Source organism: Dendrobates tinctorius, unplaced genomic scaffold, assembly GCF_039654945.1.
Source record: "Dendrobates tinctorius isolate UK_male_01 unplaced genomic scaffold, ASM3965494v1 ptg000007l, whole genome shotgun sequence".
Classification (NCBI taxonomy): Eukaryota; Metazoa; Chordata; class Amphibia; order Anura; family Dendrobatidae; genus Dendrobates; species Dendrobates tinctorius.
The window spans coordinates 48,829,794-48,850,911 of record NW_027361675.1 but is presented as its reverse complement, the minus strand read 5'-3'; the positions used below and the strand labels follow the sequence as shown (position 1 = coordinate 48,850,911).

At 43.6% G+C, this 21,118-nt stretch overlaps 1 protein-coding gene and 1 long non-coding RNA gene across 2 annotated transcripts in view; both read left to right on the top strand.

Annotated features, from left to right (window-relative positions):
• The window catches only part of DOC2B (double C2 domain beta), a 1,203,985-nt gene that overhangs the window by 81,621 nt on the left and 1,101,246 nt on the right, over positions 1 to 21,118 (top strand). The gene's annotated exons all lie outside the window — the stretch shown is intronic.
• Positions 1 to 21,118, top strand: part of LOC141088427 (uncharacterized) — a 91,767-nt gene that overhangs the window by 7,613 nt on the left and 63,036 nt on the right. The window lies entirely within an intron of this gene.

The following is a 21,118-nucleotide window of genomic DNA, read 5'->3' as shown; positions in this document are numbered from 1 at the left end:
GAAGGTTTTGTTTGTCCACCCGTCTCTTGATGATTGACCACAAGTTCTCAATGGGATTAAGATCTGGGGAGTTTCCAGGCCATGGTCCCAAAATCTCTATGTTTTGTTCCCTGAGCCATTTAGTTATCACCTTTGATTTATGGCAAGGTGCTCCATCATGTTGAAAAAGGCATTGTTGATCGCCAAACTGGTGGTAGCGCTCACCTGGTCTTCTCCGAATAAGCCGTTTTCCAGATGTCCCAAACAATCGAAAAGGGGATTCATCAGAGAAAATGACTTTACCCCAGTCCTCAGCAGTCCACTCCCTGTACCTCTTGCAGAATATCAGTCTGTCCATGATGTTTTTCCTGGAGAGAAGTGGCTTCTTTGCTGCCCTCCTTGAGACCAGGCCTTGCTCCAAGAGTCTCCGCCTCACAGTGCGTGCAGATGCACTCACACCTGCCTGCTGCCATTCCTGAGCAAGCTCTGCACTGCTGGTAGCCCGATCCCGCAGCTGAAGCACTTTTAAGAGACGGTCCTGGCGCTTGCTGGTCTTTCTTGGGTGCCCTGGAGCCTTTTTGGCAACAAGGGAACCTCTCTCCTTGAAGTTCTTGATGATGCGAAAGATTGTTGACTGAGGTGCAATCTTTCTAGCTGCGATACTCTTCCCTGTTAGGCCATTTTTGTGCAGTGCAATGATGACTGCACGTGTTTCTTTAGAGATAACCATGGTTAACAGAAGAGAAACAATGATGCCAAGCACCAGCCTCCTTTTAAAGTGTCCAGTGGTGTCATTCTTACTTAATCATGACAGATTGATCTCCAGCCCTGTCCTCATCAACACCCACACCTGTGTTAATGGAGCAATCACTGAAACAATGTTAGCTGGTCCTTTTAAGGCAGGGCTGCAATGATGTTGAAATGTGTTTTGGGGGATAAAGTTCATTTTCTAGGCAAATATTAACTTTGCAAGTAATTGTGGTTAAGCTGATCACTCTTTATAACATTCTGGAGTATATGCAAATTGCCATTAGAAAAAAATGAAGCAGTAGACTTTGTAAAAATTAATATTTGTGTCATTCTCAAAACTTTTGGCCATGACTGTATAATTCTTTTTAATTATATCTCAATAAAGATTATTATATTTTAGACATGGCTTCTTTTTGTTTTTTTGGATGATATAATTTATAGAAGTTTGTAGCACAGAACAACAATATAAAGAAATTAGAAGCATTTTATTATAACCTGCAAATTATCATCACAACAATGAATGCAAGCTCTCCACCTTCAAAAAAATGGCAGACACATGAAACACATGAATGTCCATTTTTTTTTTTTTTTTTTGCAAATGCTGGAAAAGAGTTTCTCTGTTTCCTTTGAGTCTCCTGAAATTTAAGGAAGTTTGGCAACAATGCTTTATATTATCAGTTCAGAAAGAAGCCAAGTCCAGGACCCCTTCAACAACACTTTAACTTTTGTGTTATTTCCTGAATTTTGTTGTTACTCTTTTAGCGTAAGATGATTACATGGGATAGACAGAAATAAAGCTGGCTTCACATGTAAGATCTTAAAAAACTAATAACATTAATCTGGACATGGAGCTTTCCCAGAAGTGGCCAATTCATCTACCTCCAGTAGGGAGATAAGAACATAAGGATTAGATAACTCTTCCGATAAGAGGTACTGATATATCATTTGCTGCCCTTTTCCAGGGCAGTATCTATAGCTGAAGAAGCAAAAAAATGAAAAAAAAATCTGATGATATCTTCCTTTCCTTATTTTTATTTATTTTTCTAAACTAATTAGCCCATGAGTTTTAGACATATTTTTCGCTATATGGAATTACACTAATAAAGGGAAAAATGATTAAAAGGGTAAACAGCTACATTCAAAAAGTTTAGATATATGCTTTAAAAAAAAAAGCATTAATCAGACCAGCTGCGTTATTGCAGACGTGTATGTTTTCCTATAACATACTGCAGTGTTTCAGATAAAAACATACTTTTAAAAGCTGGCCAAGTGTGAAGCCACTAGGAGGACTCTTCAATGAGGTAGATCCTCAGAAGCTTCTCCTAACCCTGCTCCTCTTGACTGACATGTCATAAGAGTGGTAGAAGAACCAAAAGGGACCTTAGTTTAGTTATCCTGGTGACATCGTCCCCAGACAGCTTTTAAAAGTATGGATTCTCTAAAGAAAAGCAACATCAAAGTACCGTAATACATACACAGCTGCAATTACAGAAACAGTCTCTGATTCATGGTTTCCTTGGTTCAGGTTACTTGTCAGATTCCCTAAAAGGATTTTCTGGTTTGGTATTTAAATGAAGCACCGATTTTTATAATTGTTTTATCATTTCTACATTTCTAAAGCCACACTTCTACCTTATATATTGTTTTCACAGGAGACTTTGTTTTTGTGGGCCCATTTTGGAGGACACATAATGTACGGTATAAATTCCTGGGATTTTTTTAATCCTAGTATAAAACCTGAACAAAGTAATCGTGTCCATAAAACATTGCAATTAAAGATAACCAAATCTTTTGAAATTCAAATACACTCACTTTGCTGACTTTTCCTAAAAAATGTGATTTGCAGAGAATACAGGAAAACATTTAATTGCTCATAAAATATACAACGTGAGGGAAAGTAGGGTTTGCACTTTATAGGCAAGAGAGAGAGAACCCTGCTGATCATAAGATATTACATTTTACAGGAGAGATAGAGAGCCATGTTGATCAAAAGAGATTACACTCTACAGGAGAAGGAGAGCGAACCATGCTGACCATAAGAGCTTACACTCTACAGGAGAATGAGAGAGCACCACACTGATAATAAGAGCTTACACTCTACAGGAGAGATGGTGAACCATGCTGATCATAAGAGCTTGCACTCTACAGGAGAGATATGGGACCCTGCTGACTACAAGAGATTACACACTACAGGAGAGATAGAGGACCCTGCTGACCACAAGAGATTGCACTCTACAGGAGAGATAGAGGACCCTGCTGACCATAAAAGCTTACACTCTAGAGGAGAGATAGAGGACCCTGTTGACCATAAAAGCTTACACTCTACAGAAGAGAGAGAATTACCCAGTGACTCTTAAAATGTATAATGATTCTACTGTACAAACTGTGCTCCACTGATCTGTGATGGTCCAGGTACTGACCACCACTTTACAAGGTATGATAATCCACTAACTGAATCTCAAAATATTAAAATTTGTTTGAAACTATGAAATTCAGGAAAGGCGACGAAACCTCGATCTTCCACAAACTAATCCTATCATCTCTAATTGCAGTACTTTTGTACTGTAATATGTTATTACTGGCCCTAACAAGTAGCATGTTAGGTCCTAATGATCACAAATACATGGCAGGCCTATCAGCAACACTTAATTCTCCATCATTAACCTTATTCTTCGTATGTTGACAACGAAACAATACACTTTGGTATGCTGTATGTAGGTGAGCCGACGGGGGGGTGGTCCTTCTTCAATCGCGAACAGACTCAAGACAGACACCAATGTGCGTTCAACAGGTCCTCTTTATTGGCTGTACTCTCAACGACCTGCACCACCACACAGCAGCTACTCGACTCCGCAGCACCACACAGCAGCTGCTCGACTCCGCACACAGGCCCGGGTACCTTCACTTCCTTCCTTTTCCTAATTGACGTCCCTCGCGGCTCTTTCACTGTGGTTGCCCTAGGCCTACCACCACAGGGTTTCACCTGTCCGAGTCCGTCCGTCTGGTACCCCCGGCCTTCTCTGTCCTGCGGCTCTCCTGTCAGGGCCACCCCCTGACTGTCTTCCTCCTCAGTCCCTTCTGGAGCTTCTTCTCTGTCCGTCTCTCCCTTCAGTCTTCTCCTCTCCTGAGCTCCTCTCCCTGGACTGACACCTTCTGGAAATCTCTACCCTTTCTTATATTCCCTCTCTCTGGGAATTCCCCTCTAGAGCTCCTGTAACCCCGCCCCCCATGACTCTGCAGTTTCGTAGCCTTAAGCTGATGTAGAGCCCTTTTCTCACTGCTCTCTGCAGCCATCTTATGGCCAAACTACAGTATTACACCTCCTTCTGTTTCTGCTGTCTTTAGTCTCCCCCTAGTGTCAAAACCCAGTACTTCACCATCCTTCTCCTATTTCTAGCTGTCTCCCACCTTCATATCCAGCAGTCCACGTCAAGCACACTGTACATTACCCTCCTGCTGCAGACAGGTCCATAGGTCAGTCCACTTCCCCTACAATGTAGCACAACAAAATATGTAAAAATGTAATTCTAATGTCAAACTCTGCAGCATAATGTTCATCAGTATGATATCTGGATTCCTCCATTAATAACCTTGTTATATGTTCAACTTGTATGAGAAACTTGTACCTGTTTTCCTATATAATATTTGTGTTCACAGATAAGAAATGGAAAGGTCAAATATAGTTTTTTCTACACACATCTATTGCATGATCATAAAACATCACACTCTCAACGCTAAATACAGTACTTTTTTAATATAAGTATTAATTATACTTTTAGATTTGAGCTAATATGGAACTAGCATGTTAATACAGTATATTGTGCTGGAGTAGAAGTGTCAGCTGGTGCCAGCGAGCAGGGTCTTACATCACATCACTGGGGAAAGTATAGTAACCCCGTATACATGGGATCAGAGGGTCCCTGCAGCAGAGCTGTGTGTGCAGTGTATGTGAGGCCAAGCTGTGTGTCACAACTGTTGTCGGGAGTCCTTGGACCAGGGGCTCGTTCCCTGTTGCTATGTGGCATAGGCGGGGCTCTGTGGAGTGGGTGTGACTTGATACACACACACGCATACACTCAGTTTTATATATATAGATTTGTATAATGAGATTGTCTCACCCAGACTCCCTCTGTTATGATTAAAGCTGATCAGAATTCTCTCAATGATTACCTGTTATCCTAAAGCTGTGGGTCACTATACATATTCTATGCAATGTAGAGAATAACATGCCAGCTACTTTTATGAAATACCTACCATGTAATAGGTGTATAAGTTAGGTCCACAGGAGGGAGCAACACTATTTGTTAGTGATTCTCAGCTCTAGCAAAAGGATCCATTCTGGGCCTTCCTTAGGCCCTGGTAGGACATATAGACAAAAGCTGGAAATTATACCAGATATATCATAAAAGTATGCAATTGTGAATCACAATTCTCATTACAGTATCTATTTGAGACAGTGAACTAAGAAAAGCGGAAATGTGATAAATGTGTTTCTTGACTAATAATTTTTAGGAAAAAGAATCTCCTAATTTCTGTTAAACCGAATCTGTCACCAGGATTTTGCTACTTAATTTAAGAGCCACACAATGTATGGAAAAAAATCCTGATTCCAGCAATGTATAATTTACTGGGTTACTGTCTGTAGTTTTGCTAAAATTCCTATTTTATCAGCAGGAAACTATCAGTAGAGAACTAGTAAACCTGCAGTCAACTAAGCTTCCACCACTGATTGGAAACATTCTGCCTGTGCACAGTATACACAGAAATCTTCCAATCAGTGGTGTGGGCGGGGTTATGCAGAACTCAGTATTCAGAGAGATCTGCAGCAGCTAGCTAAAATAGTTTTTAATCAAAACTATAATTTATATAGTTCACACCCGAATAAGGGTCACTGCCCCTACATCAAGCTGCTCACAGTTGTGGTAGCAAATACCTGCTGACAGATTTCCTTTAACCCCTTTGCGACATGCGCCATACTAGTACTGCGCATACCACTTCTCTCCCTTTGATGTGGGCTCTGGCAGTGAGCCCACATCTGTACCGGGACATGTCAGCTGATTTGAACAGCTGACATGTACCCGCAATAGCCGTGGGAGGAATCATGATCCACCTGCGGCTATTAACCCGCTAAACGCCGCTGTCAAACTCTGACAGTGGCATTTAATGCATGCTTCCGGCCATCGGGCAGGAAATCTGCCCACCAGTGACCCCTGTCACGTGATCGCGCGTCACCGGTGAGTTGGCATAACAACCGGAGGCCTCCTGGAGACCTCTATGGTTGTCACTGCCGGCTTGCTGTGAGCACCGCCCAATGGTCGGCGTTCATAACAAGTGAGTAATTCAGCTACATATAGGTGATGTGATTGGGTTATGGCAGCTTCTTGTCTCCCATAGAGACTATTGGAGCATGTCAAAAGTAAAAAAAAAGTTTTAAAAAATATTTAAAAAATAAAAAAATTAAAGTTTAAATCACCCTCCTTTTGCCCCATTCAAAATAAAACAATAGAAAAATCAAACATACACATATTTGGTATCTCCACATTCAGAACACCCAATCTATCAATAAAAAAAGGATTAACCTGATCGCCAAATGGCGTAGCGAGAAAAAAAGTCAAAGTGCCAGAATTACGTTTTTTTTTTGGTCGCTGTGCAAATGCAAAATGAAATAACGGGCGATCAAAAGATCATATCTGCACCAAAATGGTATCATTAAAAAGATCAGCTCAGTATGGAAAAAATAAGCCCTCACCCAACTCGAGATCACAAAAAATGGAGACGCTATGGGTCTCGGAAAATGGTGCAATTTTTTTTATTTAAACAAATTTTAGAATTTTTTTTCACCGCTTAGATAAGAAAGAACCTTAAGGCTAAGTGCACACGTACCGGAACTCTCGCGGAAATTACCGTGAGAATTCCGGAATTCCATTCCGCGGGAAAATCGCATTTTAAATTCCCGCGATTTTCCCGCGGAAAAACTAGCATTTTGCAAGCGTATTTAGCTTGCAAAATGCTAGCGCTTTCCAAGCGATCTGTAGCATCGCTTGGAGAACTTATTGGCAGGTTGGTCACACTCGTCAAACATAGTGTTTGACGAGTGTGACCAACTTTTTACTACTGAGGCTGCCTATGCGGCATCAGTAGTAAAAGATAAAATGTATAAAAAAATAAAAAATGGTGTTATTCTCACCTTCCGGCGTCCCACGCATCCGTTCCCAGTAATCCTTTGCGAAAATGCCCGCGATGACGTCCGTTCTCACAGGATCGCGATGTCTCGCGGTTATTCGTGATGACGTCGCGCGAATGACCGCGAGACTTCGCGATCCCGCGAGAATGGACGCCATCGCGGGCATTTTCGCAAAGGCTTACTGGGACCGGGAGCGTGGAGAGAGGCGTGAATGCTGCGCGGGACGCCGGAAGGTAAGAATAACAATATTTTTTATTTTAAATTCTATTTTTTACAGGGATATGGTACCCAAAGCCCGGAGGACAGTCTCCTCTCCTCCGGACCGTGGGTACCATCCGCAAATGTTCTGCTTACTTTCCGCATGGTGTGCACAGCCACGTGCGGGAAGTAAGCGGAACAATGCATTCCTATGGGTGCGGGATTGCCGCGATTCCGCAAATTAATGAGCATGCTGCGTTTTTTACCGCGAAGCGATTCCGCCACGGTAAAAACCGCAGCATTAGCACAGCATTGCGGAATCCCATAGGAATGCATGGGATGCTTATTTTTCGCGTTTTCGCTGCAAAATCGCGCGGTTAAAACCGCCGCGGAAACGCGAAAAAAACGCCACGTGTGAACTCAGCCTAACATGTTTGATGTCTATGAACTCGTAATGGCCTGGAGAATCAAAATGGCAGATCAGATTTAGCATTTAGTGAACCTAGTAAAAAAGCCAAACAAAAAACAAGTGTGGGATTGCACTTTTTTGCAATTCCACCACACTTGGAATTTTTTTCCCATTTTTGAGTACACTATATAGTAAAACCAATGGTGTCATTCAAAAGTACAACACATCCCGCAAAAAACAAGCCCTCACATGGCCATATTGACAGAAAAGTAAAAAGTTATGGCTCTGGGAAGAAGAGGACCGAAAAACAGAAGCGCAAAAACGAAAATGGGCTGCGGCACGAAGGTGTTAGTGGGCAAAACGCTATATAGAGCTTCTTAGCTTTTGTTTTGCAAATAAGGATCAATTTTGGCTTGAGATTTTCTTTCTCATGATACATTTTCTGTTATATATTTTCTAAATTCTATGTATTATTCAATATTATTATGTCCTGTATCCATAAATTTTCTTGACTTTTTTCTAGGTCTATTAATAATTGAAAATGCTAGAAATATATACAGTATTGTGGCTAGATCAGGGGCATATTGCCCATAGTGGCAGACACCACCAGGGTTTTCCTTCTAAGTTTTGACTGCAAACAGCAGTAAGACAGGAGCGTTCTGTGGATGGAGCAACAAGGATGAGCTTTATTGTGACAGGCACCTGAGAAAGTGCAGTCAGTGCCAAGCTACAGGAGGGAGGGACTCCATCATCCAATTCCCGGTGACCCCACGCTCCTCCAGTATTAACACCAGTCATCACTAAGCAGCTTTAATGGCGCAGCGCTGGGGTGAGTCTGATGTAGAGTGAAGGTGAATTTCAAGCTGAGCCTGTGCTAATGAAGTGTCTTGATGGTGTCCCGACAGGCTCCAGTCCAGGCGTGCAACAAAAGCATCATCATTAAATTAGCTGCTGTGCTCACTGACAGTATCAGCCATACTATTAGCACACCAGTGGGCTCACCAAGGATGTGAGGATGTTGTTATTTCCTAACCCTGACCAATGTTTTCTTTGTCAGCTATAAATCTTGATAAAGAAGAAAATTCGGCACCACTGCCGCCACCTTAATGTGCACTATAGTGCGGTACAAACTCACACACCTGGGTTGCACGCCAGCTACCCACAGAAAGGGTGCTCAATCCAAAGAGAAACATGCATGGCTACGTTGTATGAAAAAGAACAAAAGGGTTGGCACTCACCGTTCTGAAGAAGTGAATTTATTTTCAGATAAAAAGCATAGGCTCGGGAGAGATGTGTGAACTGTGGACAAAGGCCGTTTCACACCAACTGCGCTTCAACGGGACCCGTTGAAGCGCAGTTGGCGTGAAATGGCCGTTGTCCACAGTTCACACATCTCTCCCGAGCCTATGCTTTTTATCTGAAAATAAATTCACTTCTTCAGAACGGTATGTGCCATCCCTTTTGTTCTTTTTCATACAACATAAACCTTGATAAGCTCAGAGCGCAGTCTGTGCCAGTTACCTCACCCCTCACCTCCTGAATGGAAGAATAAGGCTGGCTGTGCCCAATCTGACCCATGACAGGACACCGCAGCTTCACTCTCAAGATTCCCACAGATGTCATTTACATATTGTGTTTATCAGATTAAATGCTGAAAAATAGATTAAAATTCCAGAGATGTCATTTAAGCATAAGCACACACATATTATATATATTTACATACACTATATAAAAAGACACATATACTTGTTTTTCTCAATATGTGACATGAAATCAGAATAACTCTTTTCCATTTTAAATTACCGTATATACTTGAGTATAAGCTGATCCTAATTTTGCCACGAAAAACTGGGTAAGCTTATTGAGTCGAGTATAAGCCGGGTGTGCATTGTCCCCTCATCCCTGTCCTGGTATGCATGGCTTCCCCTTCCTTGTCATTGAATGTATGGCTCCCACATCACTGTCATTGTATGCATGGCTCCCCAGTCCCTGTACTGGTATGCATGGCTCCTCCATTCCTGTACTTGTATGCATGACTCCTTATCCCCTATCCTTGTATGCATGGCTCCCCCATCACTGTCCTGGTATGCATGGCTCCCCCATTGCTGTCCTGGTATGCATGGCTCCCCATTGCTGTCCTTGTATGCATGGCTCCTTATCCCCTATCTTTGTATGCATGGCTCCCTGTCTTTGTATGCATGGCTCCCCCATCACTGTCCTTGTATGCATGGCTCCTTATCCCCTACCCTTGTGTGCTTTTATCTGTCCTGATCCCACATGGATCATGACACAGCTCTTCCTGCCGAGCGATCACGTGGCCCGCTCATTAAGGTAATGAATATTCCCTCCACGCCTGTGGTAGTTTAGAGGCGTGCATATTCATTACCTTAATGAGCGGGGTCATGTGATCGCTGGAACCAACGAAATGCAGCGTGGGTGCGCAGGAAGATGAGTAGGATGTCTTCTGGAAGCCAGCGGCTCTGGGTGTCACTGTGTGCACTATAAGAGAAATTAATATTCATTTCTCTTTAGCAGCGGGCACAGTTACAGCCGTAGCTGCCAGCTCCTGACTCCTATGACCTGCTGCTCTGCCGCTCCCCCTTCCCCGCCGGCACTCTGGGACAATTGCCTCGAGTATAAGCCGAGGGGGGGTGTTTTCAGGACAGAAAAAATGTGCTGAAAAACTCGGCTTATACACGAGTATATACGGTAATTAGGATTACCATAATTATTAATATTTGCCTGATGCCAGAATAATGAGAGAGAAAATGTTATAAGGCATTTTTATTACTTACTGCAAAGTCAAAAGTATACATACACTAAGATTAGCGCTTTTGCATGTGTGAAAGTTGGGAGAAATAACTGGGCCAAACAATATCATCCTGTGATATAGTAATGTTCCTCTAATAGTGGCTGACCACCTGTCCCCCACCCAGAAGATGCAGATACAGATGAATGCAATGGTGGAACATGGAGCCATCGGCTGTGATGGTCCTCTTACTGTATGCCAGGGCCATCATACTGCGTTAGGTTATCATATGGTGAGTAGGGGGCATTTTTGTTGCTATCATACTCTATGGCGACCATTAAAGAGTTATTGTAGTGAGCTTCAATAGGAGCAAAATTATTGTGTAAATGTAGCAATACATGTACCTTTATTTAAATGTTAGGAGGTATACCCTTCTGTGACTGCTCATAAACACTGTGACCCCCCACTAATGAATATATATATAGATGTATTTTGGTGAGGGGGCAATTAGGACATTTGCTATGGTGCCCAATGATTTCTATGTGTGCCCCTAGGCTAGATATAAAATACAGTTCCCTACTGTTAAATATTCTTTCTTGATTTGCTTTTATAGTTCCAAACATTTTAGTACAAGAATGACAGTTATATAGAAGATATTGACATATCTATGAAGTGCTTAAAAGTGGTTCAAGTATGTTATTTGTGAAATATTTCCTGGGGCAGTTGCACCTATCAATTTCATGAAATGTCATCTGCCATTTTAAGAGAATGCTTTTCCTGTATGTCTTGAACTCTTAAAAGTGTTGCATCCATTATATTATAAGAGGTTAGAAGTCACTGCCGTAGTAAGCATGTCATTTGTAATACACATTGCTGGGACGCCTGTAGGATTGTATGATTGAATGTATTTTTTACAAGCTATGTTAAGGACTTTTTTAATCTGAGTAGAAAATGTACTTCATGCATTGAGTAATGGAACCAATATGATAATGCATCTATTATAGCATTTGAAAAGGAATTGTTTGAACGACACAACCCCTTTTTAATATATTAAAGAATACATAAATTATTAAAGAACGTCTATGACTAATCTGAGGCCTACCTTTTTATTTACAGCCTCAGACTTGTGATTTTAGTAAATAGCACTTACCGTACTAAGGAAATTGAGCAGAAGGGTCCCAATGCTCTACTAAAGTGCTTGACTTGCTAAAAAAAAGTTGAGTCCAAACTTGGTAGGAGGATGCCGTGATGCAGATTGGGATCTTCTACAGCAAAAAAGAAAAACACTTAGGCTGTGTTCACACACAGCGTTTTTTTAGCGGTTTTGACTATAAAACCGATAAAAATAAGCTTCCCATTAATTTCTATGCATTTTGCACTTTTTGTGCATATTGATGCGTTTTTTACCGCGAAAAAAACGCATCGCGGTAAAAAACACAGCATGCTCATTAATTTTGCGGATTTTTCCATGTTTATGGCTAGCTCAATGCGTTTTGAAAACGCGCCGGAAAAAAACGCAACAAAACAGCGCAAAAAACGCGTGGAAAACGCGAAGACAAAAAAGGCGCGGTTTCTGGGAAAGGGAGTCAGGTTTTTGAGCAGAAATTTTCTGCTACGTGTGCACTTAGCCTTATCAGTTCTCCCGAAGTATATTGTAGCCCTGGGATCTATAAGTCAAGGTAGGGATGCACGGAAGGAAAAAATCCCAGCTTGAGGATGGGTGAGGCACAAGAGCAATAAGAAAAATCCAGCATTCCCAAAGGAAAAAATATTATATTTTAAAACTGCACATTTAATGAAACTAGAATAAAAAACATATTGAAGGGAACTAGGAATAAATTACATAAAAAAATTAGGAAAAGGATGACGCATTTCAAACAAACATGGTTCTTACTCATGTCCCATCAGTAAGGCTGTGTGCCCTGGTTGCGTTTTTTAAGCGTTTCCGCAGCGCTTTTAGACAAGCGTTTCTGCTGCGGAAACGCTTAAGAAAAGCATCCAATGTAATTATAATGGAAAATGCACATGTTGTGCTAATGGTGTGTTTTTTTCCGCTGCAGAAACGCTAAGAGGAAAAAAAACGCAGCATGTTCATCAATTTTCAATACATTCAATTGTATTGCATGCGAAAACGCTTAACAAAAGCGTCAAAAACGCTTACAAAAGCACTTCATAAAATGCATGCGTTTTCCCGGGAAGAGGGTGTGCGTTTCCGCTCAGGAATATTCTGCATCAACAACGCTACGTGGTCACATAGCCTTAAACATAAAAAATTAGGAAAAGGATAACACATTTTGAACAAATATGGTTCTTACTCATGTCCTATCAATAAGAACCATGGTTGTTCAAAAAGCATCATCCTTTTCATGAGAAGAGAGGGCCCAGCACAATGGCACATGGCCCTCGAAAGTTTACAGGCCATTCGACTGGTGGAATTAGCTTAACATTGTTAGTGGACAGAATATGCCAGTGGGGGAGAGGATTTTGGTAGATCACTTGATACTGTAAAGGGCCTGTCACACTAAGCGATATCGCTAGCAATATCACTATAACGTCACTGGTTTTGTGACGTAGCAGCGATATTGCTAACGATATCGCTATGTCTGATACCTCCGACCGGCTCCCCCGCTGGTTATCGCTGATCGCACGAGAATGGCCTGGGCCGTTTCTCGTCGTCAGCTTCCTGCTGGGCTTCTTGTGGCGCCGACGAGCGACGCGTGGACGCGGGCGGGAGGACGTCAGGATCACCTCGTCTGACAGGTATGTAGCGACCCCCGACCGCTGCTATGTCGCTGGTGAGATCTGCCTGTGTGGCAGCTCACTAGCGACCCTGACTACGTCATATCATTTGTCGGGAGCGCTGGTGCATCGCCAAGTGTGACAGGGCCTTAAGAATTCATGCATGTTTTCAAAGTAGAGTACTGTCAAAAGTTTATCAGTTGTATAAAAATCATTCAAAATAAGAATGGCTTAAAAAACAGAAGTGTACATAGTTTATTTGTATCAACTAACAAAATGAAAAGTGAGTGAACAATAGTAAAATCTAAATCAAATCGTTATTTGGGGTTAATACCATTTGCCTCTCGGCAGCCAGATTGTTCCAATTATTTTGTAGAGCCTAAAGCCTTGTCTTTTCATCTAATCATACACAGACTCATAGATGTTAAGATAAGGGATCCTATCTTATCTCTTACAAGACTCATTGCTCTTTTTAACACTAAAGATACCAATCAGAAGCCTCCCTGATGGTGAAATGCAGTCCTAAACTTGCAAAGAACCCCATCATGCTTCATTGTTGCCTGCAGACTAACTGTAGAGGACTCTTTCCTTCCATTCGCAACGAGGACATTCTGGTCCTTAGTACCGTCTTTGGAAGGAATAATTCAAGTGTCTTGTACTGCTCAAATGTGTTGCATGTGATCTGTGTTTTTGTGACATGTACTCTGTATTTGTGTGATGTGCACTTGCGTGATGTGAAGCTGTAAGATATGTGCTGTGTGATGTGAACCTTGTTCTTGTATTATGTGTGCTTGTGTGACGTGTAGTCTGTGATGTGTGCTGTGAGCATGTGTGACTTATTTTATGCTTCTGTGACCTGCGCTGTGCTTGTCTAATGTGTGTACTGTGATTTTCTCATATGTGTACAGCTTGTTTTTGCTGCATGACATGTTACTTAAGGCAAGGGGTCACACACTGTTCTCAACCAGGGGCCTTTTTGCTCAAATGTCCAACACTGTACTAATGAATAGAGATGAGCGACTTTGCCTTTTTTCGTGTCGAGTCGAGTTTCATGAAACCCGACTTTCGCAAAAGTCGGGTCGAGCGAAATCGGCCAATTATCGTGAAAAGTCGAAGGCCGACTGAAACACGAAACCCAATGCAAGTCAATGGGGAAGAAAAGTCGGCAGTGAGTGGAGGACAGGAAACACACCTACTGTGCCCATTTTAATGCCAAAAACATCAATTCTTATTACTTAAGCATCTGAAAATGGAGGAATTGGAAAAGTCCGAGGAACAGGAGGACAAAAGCGAGCCATTTTTCTGCCAACCTACGTGTCAGCAGGGGAAGGTGGGACAAAATCCTTTGAAACCCATGCATGGTTCATTTTAATGAAGGTTAGATCATCAACATTTTGGGTCGACAGACGGGTCCTTTTTTCTGTCAGGATTGATCCAGCAGCACTGAAGACTCTTTCGGATAGCACACTAGCAGCAGGGCAAGCGAGCTCCTGTAAGGCATATTGTGCCAATTCAGGCCAGGTGTTCAGTTTACAGGCCCAATAGTCAAAGGGGAATGACCTGTGAGGGAGAACATCGATATGGGAGGAGACGTAGTTTGTAACCATAGTTGACAACTGCTGTCTCTGGTCACTTTCAATCGATGCAGTATTACCAGTCGTGTGAGCCGTACTTGAAAAATCAGTCCACAACATGGTCATGAAACCCCTGTGTCCAACGCCATTTTGGCTGTGTGCACCACGAACACCTCTTCCATGTTGCCCCCTACGGCTCGTTGGAAAAACATCACTGCCGCTGTGTGCTGGGAATGCCTCAAACAAACGGTTTACCAGAGTTGCTTGTTTGTTAGCCCATATTAGCTCTTGGTTCGCCTGTGGCATGATGTTTTGGAATTTGCCTTTATAGCGTGGATCCAGGATGCTGGCCAACCAGTAGTCGTCATCGTTCATCCTTTTGGCAATGCAGGGGTCCCTTTTTAGGATCTGCAAGGCATAATCAGACATGTGGGCCAATGTTCCAGGCCAATGATGCACTGCGAGTGCTGGGTGGAGGATCATTTTCTGGCAAATCAACATCCCTCCAGTCATGCACAAACCCTGTACCTGACCTTGCCACGCCAACATTTTTTCTTGCCCCCTGAGAAGCATCGTCCTCCCCAAAATAATCATCCCCATTATCCTCCTCCTCTTCCTCCACGAGTCTTCCCTGAGCAGACAATGGCTGACTGTCATCAAGGCTTCCCTCCTCCTCTTCCTCCTCAGCTGCAGATGCCTGCTCCTTAATGTGCATCAAAGTTTGCATGAGCAGACGCATAAGTGGGATGCTCATGCTTATGATGGTGTCGTCTGCGCTTACCAGCCGTGTGCATTCCTCAAAACACTGAAGGACTTTACAGAGGTCTTTCAACGTTGAACACTGCACACCAGACAACTCCATGTCTGCCCTCAAACTGCCTGCCCGTGTATCCTCCCACAAATGCATTACAGTCTGCCTCTGTTCGCACAGCCTCTGAACCATGTGCAGGGTGGAGTTCCACCTTGTTGCAATGTCGATAATTAGGCGGTGCTTGGGAAAGTGGAGCAATCGCTGCAGCTTCTGCATACGACTGGAGTGTACGGGCGACCGGTGGATGTGCCAGCACAGTCTTCGTACCTTATGGAGCAGGGTTGTTAACTCCGGATAATTATTGAGGAAGCACTGCACCACCAGGTTCAAGGTGTGAGCCAGGCAAGGTATGTGTCTGAGTTTTGAAAGGGCTATTGCTGCCACAAAATTCTGGCCATTATCACTAACTACCTTGCCTGCCTCAAGATGTAGACTGCCCAGCCATGACTCAGTTTGTCGCTGCAAGTAGTCGGCCAGTACCTCCGCGGTGTGTCTGTTGTCGCCCAAACACATCATCTTCAACACAGCCTGCTGACGCTTACCACTAGCTGTTCAATAGTGGGACACCTCATGTGCAACACTGGCAGCTGCGGATGGAGTGCTCATGCGACTGCGCTCTGTGGATGAGCTTTCGCTTCTGGAGGAGGAGGAGGGTCGAACGCCTACAGCCAACTGTTTCCTATACCGTGGGCTAGGCAGCACTGTCCCACTGCCGTGGCCATGCCTACTGGACCATGCATCTGTTGTGGGGTGCACCTTTCCACTCACTGATTGCTTGAGTGCATGGACAATGCTGTCTTTCACATGCAGGTGGAGGGCTGGGATGGCTTTTCGAGAAAAGAAGTGCTGACTGGGTAGGTCATAGCGTGGTACTGCGTAGACCATGAGCTCGCAGAAAGCTTCACTTTCAAGCAACCGGTAGGGCATCATCTCTAATGAGAGTAGTTTGGCAATGTGGGCGTTCAAACACTGTGTACGCAGATGAGAGGATGAATACTTTCTTGTCCTACTGAGAGTCTCTGGTAGGGTGAGCTGGACTTGAGAGCTGCATATGGTGGAACTAGCAGTAGATATGGCGGACTGAGAGAGGGTTGGTGATGGTAATGGTGTTGGTGGTCTTGCTGATGGCCTAGATTCAGTCTTTCGAAGCAATAACATTGTGATTCCCTGACTGCTTTGGCCTTGCGATGACACCTCAACATTTGCTGCTGGTGGTGTACTAACCAGTGGGCTTACAGTGGGGGAAGCGATGTAGCGTTGCTGACTACCTTCATTCGGAGCAGGTGCACATGTGGTACGTTAGATTTGTTAGTCCATCCACGCTTGCAAGTGCATGGTGGTTAAATGTCTAAGCATGCAACTGGTATTCAAATTTCTCAGATTTTTCCCTCGGCTAAAGGTCTTTGTGCACTTCTTACAGATAACCTTTGCCTGATCATTAGGATTTTGTTCAAAAAAGTGCCACACTGCACTCTTCCTACTATGGAAGACATTTTGAGGCCTTGCACGCTGTGCTAATTTGACCGTCTGGCCAAGCTGTCCTGCAACTCTTTGGGTTTTTGTAAACTGTTTTTGTACTGCTATGGACCTGCCAGATAACAGCTGTTGCGATGTCGATGCCTGCTGCGGATCCTCCTCCTCTTCTGAGCTTTTGGCAGCGGCACCCTCTTCCCCCAATGGATGCCAATCTGGGTCAACAACTGGGTCATCCATCACCTCCTCTTCAATTTCATGTGCACCTTCCTCTGTGTCACCGTGTAAGGTGGTATAGTATGCGGGAAGGGGCACCTGAGGTTCATCAGGGTCAGATTCTGGCTCAGTACACTGCGACGACAATGTAGTGCTCTGAGTGAATGTACCAGCAGAAAAATCTAGCAGTGGCTGTGCATCAGTGCACTCAATGTCCGATTCATCTTGGACTGGGGAATTCACGATTTGACTTGCTAACCCAGGCATGGCATGTGAAAAGAGCTCCATGGAGTAATCTGTAGTGTGGCCTGCCGCATCCTTCACTTTTGGTGGGGGTGAAGGACACAAGGAAAGGTGTTGCTCCTGACCAGGAGCCTCCACTGATGACTCAGTGCTTTTATTTTTTGAAACTTCAGAAGAGGAGGCGATAGAGCTGGAGGCTGTGTCAGCAATGTAAGCCAAAACTTGTTTCTGAAGCTCCGGCTTTAAAAGTGGTTTACCTACTCCCAGAAAAGGGAGCCTTCGAGGCCTTGTGGAGCCAGGCGATGACGCAGGCTCAACACCTCCTGCCTTAGGTGCTATTGTTCTTTTGCCACTACCAGCAGATGCACCACCATCAGTACCAGCTGGCAACCCCCGCCCACTTCCACAGCCTCTTCCACCATACTTCCTCATTTTTGAAAAAATGTACCCAAAATACCACCAGCTATATGGCACTGTAAAACTATAGATTACACCTCAATTTAACAGGCTGAAATTGGCTGGTGTATGACAAAGTACAAGGTGTATATAGTATTGGGGAGAATTTGAATCTCCCTAGAGATTTTAGTAGGCTGAACTATTATCTCAGGCCCAATATAGATTACACCTCAATTTAACAGGCTGAAATTGGCTGATGTATGACAAAGTACAAGGTGTATATAGTATTGAGGAGAAATGGAAGCTCCCTAGAGATTTTAGGAAGCTGACAATGATGCTCTCAGTCCAAGTATGGCAGCAAGCAGCCTAATAAGCAGGACTGCTGCACACAAGTGTGGAAAAATGAACGTTTGGTAACTGTGCAGAAAAGAGGAAGAAAAGTATTTTTGCTTTTAAAAAAGCAGTTTGCACAGCAGTGTGCAAACAGCAATGCAGCTATCAGGCAGCCTTATAAGGCAGCCTAATAACCAACAGAGCTGATGCACAAAATTATAGCCTCCCCTGTCACTGCACACAAACTGTTGTGTTGTACATTGGAAATCGCTAACAGCAGAAGCTGTTTTTTGTTCTTCTTCCCTGTCTAACAATCTCACTTATTCAGAATCAGCAGCTGCAACCTCTCTCTAATGCTAATATCGGCAGAAGTAAGATGGCGGTCGGCGTGCACGCCCTTTTATAGCCCCTGTGACGCCACACAAAGCAAGCCAATCACTTGCATGCCCTTCTCAAAGATGGTGGTGACCGATGCACATGTCATCGCGCTGCCCACAGTGTGCGTCCTCCATCATTGGCTGAAAAAGGGCGCTGGAAGCATCATTTGAAACGCGACTTTGGCGCTCTGGTTGCCGAGCTCGTGGCCGACCTCACGCTATGGTCGGGTTTCGTTTCATGAAACCCGACTTCAGTGAAAGTCGGCGACTTATGAATTTGACCGACCCGTTTCGCTCAACTCTACTAATGAAGTATAAATTGTATTATACTACAATTCTATACTGCATTCGCTCAGCTATGTATCTTTTTTAAAGAGGTCATCCAGGATTTTTATAAAATTTTACAAGGACTGTAACATGCACAATCTTAACATTGTGTAATGTAGTCACTGTCAGAGTTCTTCTGTTTCCACACTCCCTGCGCTCATTATGTAACCACTCCATTTGCAATTTGTATAGAGCGAATCATATGCCAACCACTATCTCTTATGTTGATCTGAAACTATTCAAATGAAGTCAAAGACAAAGGGGTTAGTCCATAATGGCTACATACAAATTATACATGAAGCAGCCTAGTGATGAACCTCCCTAAATCTGACATTTCCCTCTCCGTGGGTGGCACCACAATAACACCCCAGCAGCAGGCACGCTGTCTGGGTGTTATTTTTTATACCAATCTCTCCTTCACATCTCATATACACTCTTGCCCGCTCTTGCCGCTTACACCTAAAGAACATCTCTAGAATCTGCCCTTTTCTCACCATGGAAACCACAAAAACCCTCACTGTAGCATTGATCCACTCCCGCCTGGACTACTGCAACACTCTATTTATTGGTCTCCCCGTTACTTGACTATCCCCTCTCCAGTCCATCCTTAATGCAGCAGCCAGGGTCATCAATCTGGCTAATCGGTACTCGGACGCGTCCGCTCTTCGCCAGTCCTTACATTGGCTGCCCATTCATTATAGGATCCAAATCAAAGTACTTGTTCTCACCCACAAAGCTCTCCACAGTGCAGCACCCCCCTACATCTCCTCCCTCATTTCTGTCTATTGGCCTAACCGACCGCTGCGCTCTGCAAACGACTTTCGACTAACCTCTGCACTAATCCATACCTCCCATTCCCGACTCTAAGACTTCTCTTGCGCTGCGCCAATCCTCTGGAATGCTCTACCCCAAGAAATTAGGATTATCCACAATTTGCATAGCTTCAGGCGCTCCCTCAAAACACATTTGTTCAGAGCGGCCTATCACGCTCACTAATCAAAGTCATTCTATGTGTAAGTGTGCGTGAGTAGTGAATGGGCTATCTCCATCCATCCCTCACTCCCTCAAGATGGCTGGACCATCATTGTAAATACATCATTGTAAATACACACCTGCACTTTGTATCTTCCCCACCTCATTGTAGATTGTAAGCTTTCATGAGCAGGGTCGTCTTATTTTGCTTTAATTATTGTATTGTTAACGTTGTTACTTATGACTTGTGTTTTGAAACTGTTAAACTGTAAAAGCGCTGCAGAATATGTTGGCGCTATATAAATAAAGATTATGAATGCTGGAGCATGTGGAAACCATCATGATTAGTGACTGTGCTTTATACATTTGTCAACTTCAGTGCATCCATTTTATATTTTGCCCCTTACATACCTACAGAGGCAGTGCCCACCTACAGTCTCCTCAAAGCCTTCCATTTGTCCTTGCCAGTTTCTAATTATGCAGATTAGACTCTTCACGTTAAACATGTTACTAGAAGCCTGATATCTTGGCTGCATAGAGAAATTCTTGATGGCAGCCCTGTTCATTGTTATCCATATGTTTCTATGAAATTCACCACTGTTGCAGCTTTCCTGTGTGATCATTACTAAAGTTTTCTATAGAAGTTAGGACAGAGCTATGCAAAGCTCCTTAATCTTTATATTAAGGCTCGATTCAGTTATCTATATATATTCATCCAAGAATGGACCTTGATTTCCGTATTGACTGCAGGTCTCGTGGCCTCAACTCAACAGACTCAACGGGATATATGACACTTTGAGGATATGTGAGGAACCACATTCAGTCTAGAAATCACAGTCTGTACTCTATCAGTGATATATGGATGTCTGAACTCTACAATCTCATTAGGGGTATATGAAGCAGTTGAGTTCCGGTTGGGTGGCCCTCATTCAGTTCAAGCATGCAGTGTGATTTCCAGACTGTTACACACTAAATTGTAACTTTAAACTTAAGGGCCTGTCACACTAAGCGATATTGCTAGCAATATCGCTATAACATCACTGGTTTTTGTGACATTATAGCGATATTGCTAGCGATATTGCAATGTCTGAAACTTACCTCCGACCGGCTCCCCCGCTGGTTTTTGCTGATCGCGCGAGAATGTCCAGGACCGTTTCTTGTCGTCTGCTTCCTGCTGTGACGACGAGCGACGCGTGGACGCGGGCGGGAGGACGTCAGGATCGCCTCGTCTGACAGGTAAGTAGCGACCCCCCGACCCCTGCGATGTCGCTGGTGAGATCTGCCTGTGTGGCAGCTCACTAGCGACCACTTAGCGATGTACCAGCGATCCTGACCGCGTCATATCGCTGGTCGGGATCGCTGGTACATCGCTAAGTGTGACAGTACCT